The sequence below is a fragment of the Manis pentadactyla genome, chromosome 7, assembly GCF_030020395.1.
Source record: "Manis pentadactyla isolate mManPen7 chromosome 7, mManPen7.hap1, whole genome shotgun sequence".
Lineage (NCBI taxonomy): Eukaryota > Metazoa > Chordata > Mammalia > Pholidota > Manidae > Manis > Manis pentadactyla.
Window position 1 is genome coordinate 118,042,008 of NC_080025.1, and position 13,641 is coordinate 118,055,648.

A 13,641-nucleotide genomic window follows, 5' to 3' on the forward strand; every position below is an offset into this window, starting at 1 on the left:
AGCTGAGAATAGAAATTGTATTTTATTTTGCAATGTATGTCAGCTGTCTAGAATCACCACCTCTCTAGTTTTATTTGCAAGATTCCAAGAAATCATAGATCTTACTTCCTGATTACTATGATTAATGTGTAGACCTAGATTACACATGCATGTGTGTTGACTGACTTTCTCCTTTTGCGTTTTTCATATTTACAGAATGCAGGGAAATAGCGGTGTTGAGCTGCTTTTACTAGGAACTATTTCACTGGGGCTTTTGTTGGAGTGTTCAACTAGCCAGGATCTACAAGTAGAATTGAGGACACCTGATTGCCTTGAGCAATGAAGGCAGTTGAGAGTGCTGGAGAATAATGTTAATCAATGTACACTTTACAAGCCTGTTAGCTGCAAAAAAGAAGGCAGGTGTTCCATTCAACACATATTTACTGAGTTTCCATTATATGCTGGGCAAGTTCTAGACATGGCAGTTTAAGATAAAAAACATCTTACAGTCCAGGAAGATTTTTTAGTTAACTGGAGAGGTTACAGGCTGAAAATCTCTATCTTCCTCCTTTAAGAAATTATGTTTTAGCTTAATGAGTCCCCATGCCTTGTATGATAGGCAGAATAACATGATCCCCAGTGACCCATGCCTGGCCTATGGGTGGAGCCTGTGAATATGGTGAGATATCATTCCTATGGTTATGTTGCTTCGAATGGCCCAAAGGACATTATCCTGTTTGGGTCTGAGTCCTTTAAATTGAAATAAATCCTTAAATCTTTATGAGTCTCTATCATGAGTCCTTAAATCTAAATCTGGAGGCCAGACATAGAAGTCAGAGATGTAAGTATGAGAGAGATTTGAAAAGAGGGAAATTCTGCTGGCTTTGAAGATGAAGGGGGTCATGAGGCAAGTACATGAGCATGGCCTCTAGGAGCTGAGGGCATCACCTAACCAAGAGCCATCAAGAAAAAGGAGACCTTAGTCTTGAAGACACAGACCACTGAATTCTTCCAGCACCTATATGAGCTTGGAAGAGACCCCTGAGCACCAGGTAAGACAGTTTGTGGATATCTGACTTGAGACCCAGAGGAGAGGATATAGAAGTACCTCTTAGAAGTTCTTTTGCTACATGTGAAGTGGTATAATATCGATGGAAGATAGATTGATGTGTGTGTGTGTGTGTGTGTATTTAAGGGCAACCACAAAATTGAAAAATAGATATGATCAATAAGTCAATAGTGGAGATGATATGAAACCATTAAAATATATATATATGTAGTTATTCCAGAGGAAGTTAGGAAAAGAGAAAAAAGGCCAAAAAATGTGGGGATAAATAGAAAAAAAGTAACACATGGCATATTTAAATTCAAACATATCAATAATTCATTTAATGTAAATGATCTAAACAATCCAGTTAAAAGGTAAAGCATGTCAATATTAGATAAAAAAGGAAGATCCAATTCTATATTATGAAACACCCACTTTAAAACAAAGACAAAGAGGGATTAAAAATAAAATAAGAAAATGATATGCTATGTAAGCACTAATCAAAAGAAAATTACATTAGCTGAATCAATGTTAAATGAGGTAGATTCAGAACAAGAAATATTACCAGGGATAAAGAAGGACCTTGTGTAATGACATAGGGTTCATTTAATGAAGAAGACATCCAACCCTAAATGTGTATGATATATAGTAGCAGAGTGTCAAAATGCATGAAGTAAAACTGATAACAACTAAAAGGTGAGAGAAAAATCTACAATTACAGTTTCAAACTTCAATACTCTTTCAGTAATTTATAGAAAAAGTAGGCAAAAACATCAGCAAGGATACAGAAATACACAATTTGACATAATTGGCATTTATAGAACACTTCACTGGCAATAGCAGAATATACTATTTTTTTTCAAGTGCACCTGGAAAACTCACCCAAATAGACTATAATGAAAATCTCAACAGATTTACAAATACTGAATTATTACAAGTATGTTCTATTATAACAATGAAATGAAATTGATATAAAAATATCTGGAAAATTCCTCAATATTTGGAAACTGAACAGCATACTTCTAATTAATCATATGTCAAAAAAATCACAAGGTAAATTGGAAAATATATTGAATTAAAAGAAAAGTGAGAAACTATCAAAACTTGTGAGATGTTTCTGAAGCAGCTTTAGCAGAACAGCAAAAATAGTGCTTAAAAAGAAAGTTATAGCTATCAATGTTTATCATAAAGGAATTGTCTTGAATGAATGACTTAAGACGCCACTTTAACAAACTAAGAGAAAAAACATGATCAAATGAAAAGCAGAAATCAATGAAATAGCAACAAAAATTGGTGAAACTGGAATTAACAAACCTATAAACAGAAAGATCAAGAAAATAGAAGATGGAAATTACAAATGTCCGAAATTAGTAAGGAATCATAATTAAAGACCATGTAGATATTAAATGGATTATAAGGGAATAATAACAACTATACAGTAATAAATTTAATTGCATAGATTTAATGTACAAATTCCTCAAAAGATGTAGTCTGAAAGCTCATTAGGAAGACATGTAACATGAATAAACATCTATCAAAGATATATAGCTAAATACCTTATCACAAAGAAAATTCTAGATTCAGATGGCTTTACTTATTCAACATAATAGAATTTCTAGCCAGTGCATTAAAGGCAAGAAAAGGAAGTAAAAGTCATAAAGGCAAGGAAAAAGTAAAATTGTCACTATTTGCAGATGACATGATTGTACACATGTAAAATATGAAGAAATCTGCCCAGAAAAGCCTACTAGAATAAGTGGGTTTGTCAAGTTGAAAAATACAAGATAAACATACAAAAATCAATAATATTTCTATAATCTGAAAATGAACATAAATGAAATACTTAACAGAACACGTATAGAACTTATACTGAAAACTAAATGCTGATGAGAGAAATATATAAAATCTCAATAAATGAAGAGATGTAATGTGTTTGTAAATTAGAAGACTCAATGTAGTAAAGATGACAATTCTTTTGAAGTAGATGCAGATTAATGTAATCCTATCAACATCTCAGTGAGATTATGTGTAAATATATACATGATTCTTAAATCTGTATGGAAAGGCAAAGGAACTAAAAAAACAGAAACAATTTTAAAAAGAATGAAGTGGGAAGAATTGTTCTATCTGATTTAAGAACTTATTATATAGCTACAGTAATCAAGACTGTGTGGCACTGGTGGAGGGACAGACATATAGACCAATGGAAGAGAGGCGAGAACACAGAAATAGATCGGCACTAATATGCCTGACTTTTGACACACAGGTCTAAAAGCAATTCAATGGAGGAATTACCTGAGCAAAATGCACCCCTCTGAAGGGATACTGAAGTATACTTTACTTCTTCCATACTGACTTAAATTTCAGAGCCCTTCATTAATGTTTTCATGTCCTTGAAATCTCAAACTATTCTATGCAGTTGGAGAGCCAGGCTCTGTTCTGTATGTAAAATGTTCAAATTTCAACAGACAGGCAAATTGTTAGTAAAAAAAAAATTCTAACCAAGATGATGTATTTATTTTTCTAAACAATAGGTGGCATCTGAGTTTCACAAATAAAATTGATGATTCATGCTTTCATCCTAGGAAATGTAATTGTATTTTTCAAATTAACTTTATATACATAGTACTCCTCATAGTTTATAATATGTTTATAAGTACTGGTTAGCTGACTGAAAGAATACACATTTTCTTGTAAAATTAACACTGGGAATTTGCTACTTTTTTGGGGGGAAAACATAAAAATAAGCTGTAGATTTCATAATGCAGTTTTATGTCCCTTTGAATATATTATAATTTATGCATTATATGAGAATATTCTTTTTCTCTCCAAATCATACTGGAAATTTTAACTAAAATCTAGCAAATTCTAATGCATATCAAATGTGAACTTTTCTAAGTTTAGACAATCTGGGTCCTGGACTTCAGCCTCTAGCCCCTGGACTAATGGGATAAAGCCTAAACCCTAACTCAATGAGTGATAGAAACAACCCCAGGTTTTCCAATGAGAGATTGGATTTGAATCCAGGCCCTGCCATTTTTCAGCTCTGAAGCCATGGTTAAGTTTCCAAACCTATCTAAGACTTGTTTCACCTACAATGTGGCCTATTGTCAGAATCAAGTTAAATAACATACGTGCAAGCTATTCTATAACAGGGGCCTTATTTGATGTTTTCTGATGTTCATTAGAAAATAATTTTAAAAATGAATTCAATTTATAATTTCAAGTCATTGTTAGAAGAATATTAAATAAGAGTTTCCAGTCATATCTAGCTAGCAGTTGTCAGCTACAGGAAATTTAAAAAAAAGGAAAGGAACAGAAAGGTGGAAGAAAAAAATGTTCTCTTCCCACTGTGGAAGTTAGTGCTCAGGGAAGAAGTGTTCTGTTTTGCTACAGTCTTACTTGGCTTGGTCAAAATATTGCTATAAAATCTTTAAGCTGGGAGTTTAGAAAAGCAGAAACCATCGTGAAGAGGACTTATTTTCTCTAGAGAAGGTGGGCACAGGCTACAGGAAGGATGGGCAGTGTTGCAAGGGTGGCATCTGGGAAGTGTGTTCTGGAGAATCAAGGATGTGAATGCATGGTTTAGAAACCTGCACTAAGATACCATCTCGCAGAAATAAGCTATCATATCAGAGTCTTGTACTGCCAGATACCTCATAATTTTGGTGGGAATATATGAACATATCTCTGTAAAGACAGCTTTTTGAGTAGTGGGTTTTATTTTCCCTGCCCAGTGTAAATTTTTTTCATAATTTTTTGGCCCTTAGTGTGTCTAGATGATATATAACTTGATCATATAACAGATAATAAATGACAACTATCCTCTCCATATGTAAGAATAAATTCTTAAAATTTTACATCTAGAACACAAAATGGTTTTTATTTAACTCTGAAGTTATATTTTATTTCATCTTTTACTTTTTGTTCTTCTAGGATTTGGTATAGCTAAATGTCTTTAATCAAGTTATTTTCTATAAATTGAATCCATTGTAATAGAAAGATAGGGAGTCCCCTAATTATATTTTTTACTTGAGATGGCTGATATCTTTAAAATGTATTTGTAGATGCCAGGTCTAGGTAATGAGGCAAATATATGGCCTAAGACCTCACATATAATTAGCAGATAAGTGAAAACAAAATTCTTATAGCAGTCGAGGTAACACAATCACTTATTTGAGCAGTAACAGGATTTACTATGAATTTGACTTATGTAGGATACACACATAAATTTTAGTTGCCTTAATGAATCATGTCTCAACAATGTTTTTCCTATTACTCCTAAATTTATGCTGTCTATAAATTATCAAAGTATAATAGTACACCTAGATTTAATAGTATGTCCAGACTTTTTTTTTTAAAGTAAGCTACATTAACTTATTTTAAGTTTGGATTCCAAACCAAAGGGGCTGTGTAACTCTTCTGGTGCATGAAGGCTACATACAGCAAACTGCACTGGGGAGCACATGGTTAAAAATGAACTAGTATATGGATTGCTTATATGTGGTTCTTTTTACCTTGATTTATTTTTGCAAGCTCTCTCTATATAATTAACTGGCCAAATCAAATTAAACCAGCTGAACTGAGAGTGAACATGACCTTTGCGTTCTGTGCTAAAACATTCATCCACAAACTGTCAGCAAATTCTATCAATATTCAATTCCCTGCCCAGTGTAAAGCAGAACCTTTCCCCACCACACATGTACTCATGGGAGGAGGAGTTAAAGAGGGGGGCAATGACGTGGTCTGTTGCTTTGTATTTTTGAAAACATGGTTGCCATCTCGTCTGCACTGGGTAGGAATACAGTAGCACATTGCAAACATATCCACTGTTTACTTACCTGGGGAAAATGGTTTCCATGGGCAAATTTAAATAAAGGAGAAATATGCTTAGATTTTTGGTATAAAATAAATTCTTCCCTCATGTAATATCTCTTTTTGCTTGGCAACATTGCTGAGCTCAGCATAACCTGTTGGTGCTGTAAACTATCAAATACATCTCCAGCCCTGCTACATACTAAAAATAACAGTGATATGACAGACACATCAGAGGTGGAAATGACTGTTCACACAAAATGATCTAGTGCTAAAATTAGTTTGATTTTATTGATATTAGTGAACATTCTGTATGTAGAAAGTTTTAGGGAGATCTTGTTATTCCTGTTCCCTATTAATTTTAGTAATATGGGAACTAATCTTTTAACTGTTAAATTATAGCTATAGCAATGTTGTGGTGGTAGGTGGCAGTGAGTTACCTCCTTGATTGGTCCTCTTCTGATAGGTGTTATTTATGGGGAATTTCATCTGCTGTCCTAGCTTGAGAAGATTAAATTATAATATGAATGGAGTAATTAAAAAACACATGTAATATGTGTAACACATAGAATATCTGTTGTAACAATCTGAGTCCCAGAAAGAAATAGAATCAAACTCAGATGATACAATAGACTTTAATGAGTATGGAATTTAAGGAATTATAGCAAGATTAAGGAAACTAACAAAGAAGTTGCGGAATTTAGATACTGGTGATAGAGAGGTGCCACTATTAGCCCAGTGAGAGCTGGAGTCTATAGACAAGGAGTACAGGACCGAAACTGCAGTAGTGGAGGGTTGAAAATACTGCTGAGAAATGCATCTTAAAGAAGATAGGGAATGGGTAATACACAAAGCTCTTTCTCACCTCACACCCTAATTTACTTCTGTCTCCCATTGGTTGAATACAAATGGAAGTCAGTTGGTAAGATGTGGTCCATAGGGTTGAGCCTCTGAGGAGTGTAGCACAGGGCAAAAAGAACAGTTAAGAATGAATCTGGGGCATGGTAGGTAGACAAAAGGTGAATAACCAGCAAACTCTGGCAAAAATAAACTCTATTAAAATAACGTCTGTAATAGTTACTTCTATATGAATTTTTCTACTTTGCATACCAATTAGAGCCTTGATTATAAGGCATTTCAATTCTTTAAATCAGAACTTAATGGGCTGTGGTTCAGTGGCTTCTGGTGGTGCCCCAATACCAAATACCCATTTGCATTTCCTCATGTGCAGAGAGATCATGGAGCCCAGAAGAAAGTCTTGACCTCTGTTCCTCAATGAGATTCAGACAATTTGAATGGTTAAAGTGGCTCCAACAAATGCCAGTTTCAGAGAGAAAGGGAAAATGGAGTCCTGGTGATCTAGCAATGGAGGCTCAGGGAGCAGGGAACTAACTGCAGGGCTGATTTTTAGCACCTTCACTACTTTGCGCCTCGTTACCTGGGAAAGGTTTGCTGAAACACTGTTGTGGTACTGTCGGTGGTGCCAGACCAGAGGACCAAGTCTGCCAGCCAAGGCAACGTGAAGCAGGGGCAGCACCTCTCCACAGGGCTTCCCTATCTTGAGCTTTGAGATCCCAGCTTGGTTTGCCATGGTGGCCAAAGGAAAAACTGTCATTAATCACGAGAATATTTTATATCTCAAACAATGGGCTCTTGTCCCTACCTCTATTGAATATAACATAGAAGATTCATTCTTCTTACCTCTCAAGAGCAATAATGCAGCTTCCCTACATATTAGCCACAGTCACAATGATCCCAAAGGTAGCACTACTTTTGTCACCCTTGATATAGTGGATTTCTGACTTCACTTGGCAATGGTTTCTGTAGTATGAAAGCAGAGAAGATGACTGTGGAATTCCAGATTCTGCTGTGGAGCTCAGGAATCACCACTGTGGGGCAATGAAATCAGACCGGATTTGCCAGCACAGGCACAACCATGGCTGGGGTCCTATGGCAAAGAATGAACTTCCATAGCCTGGCCGGTGGGTAACTGGAACACTGACATTTGGATACTGATGTGACTAAGTCTGCTTTTACCACCTGGTGGATCTCACACACTGAAGTGACAGCTCACATACTGAGTTATAAAAAGTTATGTGTAAAGAACTACCTACTAAAATATTAATTTGAGTATGTGTTTTCCTTATAGGTTTCCTTTTCCACCAGTTTAAGTAGGTTGCTAGGCTTAGTGATGACTTGCCTCAGGAATTGCAGAAGATGGAAAGCAGAAGGCGATTGAGCACAGAGGGATCGGAAAACCTCCCAGAGATTGGAAGGGGTAGATGTCTCTGGGTTTGGGAATGGTTTATTTTCCTATATCGGCATTGCAGAGAGGCAGTAGGCCCTTGCAACCAGGATTCACATTGTTCTTGAAAGTTCCCATGTCTCAAATGTGGCATGGTGCAGCAGAGGCCAGAGGAACAGGATGACCGGGAAAATGATCGTCAGTACGGATCAATTGCTAATAGCCAAGGGCCTTCTGGGACCTCTGCACAGCCATGCAGTGAGGAAGGAGCCCCAAATGTAATTGAGTTGAATTTCCTATCAGCATGGTCAACAGGGGTCCAGAATTGTAATTAAATTAGTTTATATAAAGTGTTGAAATAGTTCTTGCACTGTTACGTTTGTGGACTGAGATCCTTGACCTTACCAGTGATTCCTACTACAAGGGGGCTTTTCAACAAATTTCCTGTTAGTTTTTTTTATTAGAATCTGGTTAAAAGTTTTAGCCAGTGTGGCCATGGGAGTCAGTCATCTTTGTTCTAGTCCAACTTGGATTCCTATTCTTTGTCTACCTCTGGTCACAGAAATCCTCATGTCATTCTTTAGGACATTTGTTCTCAGTTCTACATATGCACCTGCTCAAAGATGTCTCTAAGCAAAACCTTCATGTAATGATACCTGTGAAATCTTGCCTACTTAAATATGCTCAAGAAAAATGCTGGGTATTTGCCCTACTTGCATAGTGGGTGTTCAATCCCAGTCTATCCTAAAGCCCTGAAAAAAAAAGATTTCCTTTTATGGCTGCAGAACCATGTAAAAAGTCATTAAAGCCACTTTTTCTTTGGCTCAAGGGACTCCTCTTCTCACCTTGTACTCCATACCACTCCTCCCATTGCTATCCCATCCTCCCCCATGACTCTTGACTCTGTTTGCTTTGTATCATGTTTGGATTTTCTCATTATTCACTTATTTGCATTTGGAAACATAGATCTGTTTATCCTAGGCATAGGTATAATGGGACCTGATTTCAAATTATATTATAAAGCTATAATAATCAAAGTAGCATAGAATTGGCATAAAAACAGACACATAGATCAATGGAACAGAACAGAGAGCTTGGAAACAAACTCATGAATATATGGCCAATTAACTTTTGACAACAGTGCCAAGAACACACAATGGGGAAAGAATAGTCTCTTCAATAAATGGTGTTGGGAAAACTGGATATTCACATGCAAAACAACAAAATAAGACTTATCTCCTACACCATACACAAAAGCCAACTCAAAATGGATCAAAGATTTGAATGTAAGAACTGATACTATAAAGCTCCTAGAAGAAAAAATAGGGAATAAACTCCTTGACTTTGGTCTTGGTAATGATATTTTGGATTTGGTACCAAAAGTACAACAAACGTAAGCAAAAATAAACAAATGGAACTATTTAAAACTAAAAAGCTTCTGCACAGTAAAAGAAACTACCAACAAAATGAAAAGCAAGCTATGGAATGGGAGAAAATATTTTCAAACCACATATCTGGTAAGGGGTTAATATCCAAAATACATAATGAACTCATACAACTCAATAGCAAAAATAAAACAAATAATCCCATTTTAAAATGGGCAAAGGAAATGAATAGACATTTTCTCAAAGAAGACAAATGGTCAAAAGGTATATGAAAAGAGGATCAACCTCCTGAATCATCAGGGAAATGCAAATCAAAACCACAATGAGATATCTCAGACCTGTTAGAATGTCTATTATCAACAAAACAAGATAAATGCTGGTGAGTTTATAGAGAATAGGGAACCCTTGCACCTGGTTGGTGGAAATGTAAATGGAACTAGTACAGTTTGAATCAGTAGACTATGTATTTTACCACCTTCATCAATTGTTTTATTGCCTATATTTAATGGATTACATGGGCTTTGAAATTTCACTTACTTTCTTCCTCTAGAACAGGATTTGGTTCTTGAGGACTTTTGACATTTTGGGACAGATAATTCTTTATTTTGGGGAGACTTCCTGTGCCTTGCAGGGTGTCTAGCAGCAACTGTGGCTTCCACTCACTATATGCCAGTGGGCATCCCCTTGCTCCTATTATGACAACAAAAGATGTTTCTCGACATTGCTAAATGTCCCATGGGGGCAAAAAATCACCTCTAGTTGAGAACTACTGTTCTAGAAGAAGCTAATTGATAAGTCAGAGCTAAATTTCTTTTTGGATATGTTTTTAGCATGCACAACACACCCTGAAAGTTTTGTGTTCTCTTTTTTCTTTCTTTTGTTTTTATGAAGAGTTATTTACCATTGGAAAAATGCATTGATGGTGTTCTACATTACAGCAATTTCTCTTGGCTCTACAGATATAAACCTTGGGGGAGGATCTTTTAAGAGGGCAAACTTTATGTTAAACAGAAATGCATACAAATAGCTTATTGTTGTATTTTTTATGTGAATATGTTCATATATAAATGTATTGTTCTATTATATCTGAGAACAGAAATTCAAATGAATAGTGGAAGTTGGCTTAAAGAACTAGAGAAAAGGTGTTTTAGTTTTTTGCACCAAGAAAAAGGAGATAAAAACTCTAGTAAAATTCAAAATATCAGCATTTTTAAGTAGTTCATTTTAGATACAGAGAAATAAGGTTTTCTCAAAAGGTAACATTTTAAAAGATGTACCCAAACAGAACTTTACTGTATTTTAAAACAATAAACTTTATGTTCAACACATTTAATTTGCTAATAAAAACTACTCATTCTTAAGAAATTCCTAAAAGTCATACTATAAAAAAGTGCTCAGTTATTTCCCCAAAGGCTTCATTCCAAAAGATAAGAAAGCTCAGATTTAAACCTTCTTTATGACTGTGTTAAGTACATCTATTACACTACTTTTTGCTATAAAATCTCTTCTGATAGAAAGCAGCAAAAATTAAATCTGTGTTCTGCATGCCAAATCTTCATGGGGTTTTCCAGCTGTGTTGGAGCTTCATGGCAGGCTCTTCCTCTCTGGAGGCACTGATGATGCTGACGCATCAAGTGACCGTTTCTCACATAAGCTCATTTAAGTTTTGTGCAATCACTTCTGTGTCACAGTCTTTTAAGTTTCTATAGTGAATGAGCCAAGTCATAAAAACATACCCTTTAATTTGAACCTGAGAGGTTTTTTTGTTTGTTTTCTGGTTTTTGTTTTTGTTTGTTTGTTGCTGGCCCATAAACCTCAAAGCTCTGAACTTGTTTTGGAGGTTTAAAAGCAGATTCTTTTCCAGAGCTTAAGTTTCCCCCATTTTATCAATGGCTTCCTCTTCAAATGATAGCTTAAAATCTTAGAAGAAAATGTATAAATTAAGTGTAAGATTAGGAAATATACTTTTTATGCCCTTTTGGGACTGCTGCAATTTTGCTGTAATTTTCCAAAGTAATGTGTGGTATATTATATTATTAGTGAGTGGAAGGGGTATAGAACGTTAGGTTCAATAATATCCTGATGAGTAGATTGTACATATATATAAAGGAAAATAAATGTACAGGGCTTTTATAAAAAATATAAAAAATTCAGTTAGGAATCTGAAACCCTAGAGTTGAAAGAGATCAGTAGAGTTCCCCAAGTTCAAAATCTTTTCCAGAAGCATGGTAATCCCTGGGAGGGTAATTGATGAGGAACTTCAAGGAATGATGAGGACTTTGAAGCTATAAGAGCTAGTGTCTTCTTCTGCTTAAATATATTTACAACCCTACTATCTAAGTCTGCATTTTATAGAATAGAAAACCATAGCTGAGGAAGGCACATTGCTTAAGAGTTCATGGTTGGAAAGTAGTTGAGTTGGCCTTTAAACATCACTTCTTCTGAATTTAAGGCCAACGCTCTGCCCACTTAGTCACATTTCTGTAATTCCCTTTTTGTGCCCCAGTATTTTTAAAGGAAATTTTCAAACATTCATAAAATTTGAAAGAATTGATATTATCTCCACCTAGATTCTTATGTTTCATACTTGCATCATCACATATCTATCTATCCAGCTCTCTAACCCATCCATCAATCCATTTTTATTTGACACATTTCAAAGTTGCAGATATCAGTACACTTGTCCTCAAATATTCAGCATACATATTTTAATTGGAGTTCAATATTTTTATTTTTAAGATAACATGTATACACAATGGAATGCTAAATCTTTGTATACCAAGGGATGAATACCCACAAATGCACATATCTTTGAAACCCCTATCAAGATACAGAACATTACTCAGAACGTTTCCTAATGTCTCTTCCCAGTAAATCCCTTTCTTCCAACGAAATTATTTTGATTTTTTCTAACCTAGATTAGTTATACTTATTCTAGAACTTTACATAAATTGAGTGATACAGTATATACTCTTCTTGTTGAGCTTCTTTCACTCAGCATACTATTTATAGATTCATTAATGTCATTCCACGTAGTATTACTTTTTTAAATCCTTTTCCTGTTAAATGTAATTCCACTATTGAATATGCCACATTTTGTTTATCCATTTTCCTATTAATTGACACCTGAGCAGTTTCTAGTTTTTCAGGCATCAAGAATAAACTGCTGACTTCCAGTTTCTGGTTTAACGTATAAGAATCTTGGGCGTCACCACTCTGTCCTAATAACTAAAAAGCAAAACAGACTGAAGAATCAACAACTCTTCTTGGATCCTTAAGAGAGGGAGGAAACAGGACAAACCTCTGCCCACAAGGCTGAAGAGACAAATTCAGGGAGTCACAACTTACCAGAGTTGAGACTTCAAAGCAGAAACTGCCCCCCCCACCCCCGGAACCAGCACTGGGGTAGGAAAACCTGAAATGCAATTGACAAATTGTTGGAGACTCAGTGTGGACAAGTCTGAGAGTTAAAAACTCCAGGGGATCCAGTCAGAGAGGGGGACCCCCACAATATTGTGATATTCACCTCCAGGAATGCAGCCACAGTAAATAGGGGAGAAAAATCCCCCGCGCTTCTGACAGAGGAAGGAGAAAAGGACCCATTTTGAAATGCACCTGAGTACTCCACTCTTAACAAGGCGTGCCCTCAGGGTAAACTAATTAACCTGAGCTTAACCTGCTAGAGTATCCTCACCATCCTGTGGTTAAGGGGGAGAAAAGAACTAAGAAAGAGGAAGGGAAAAAAAACCTAAGAAACACTTGGGAGGTCTACAGTTCAGGGGCATAGGCTCACTGAAAGACTGAGATCTAATCACAGGACTACAGACTGCTTCCCCTCCCTCCCTCACACCTTACCAGTCAGTACATTACTAAAGGCCTACTTAAAATTCCTTTGACCTGGTACATCTTGTCTAGGTATCAAGAAAAAATTACAAGGCATACCAAAAGGCAAAAAGCACAATTTGAAGAGACAGACAAGCATCAAACAACATGGTAAGGATGTTTGAATTATCAGAGCAGAAATTTAGTATAACCAAGAAGAAAGCATTAACAAGGTCCACAGCATAATGATACGTCCCTAGTTCATGACTGAGGGTGTCCATAGGGCTGCTATAGAGAGGGCAGCAGCATGTAGAGGGGGTGTGACTTCATTCAATTCTCTGTAGTCC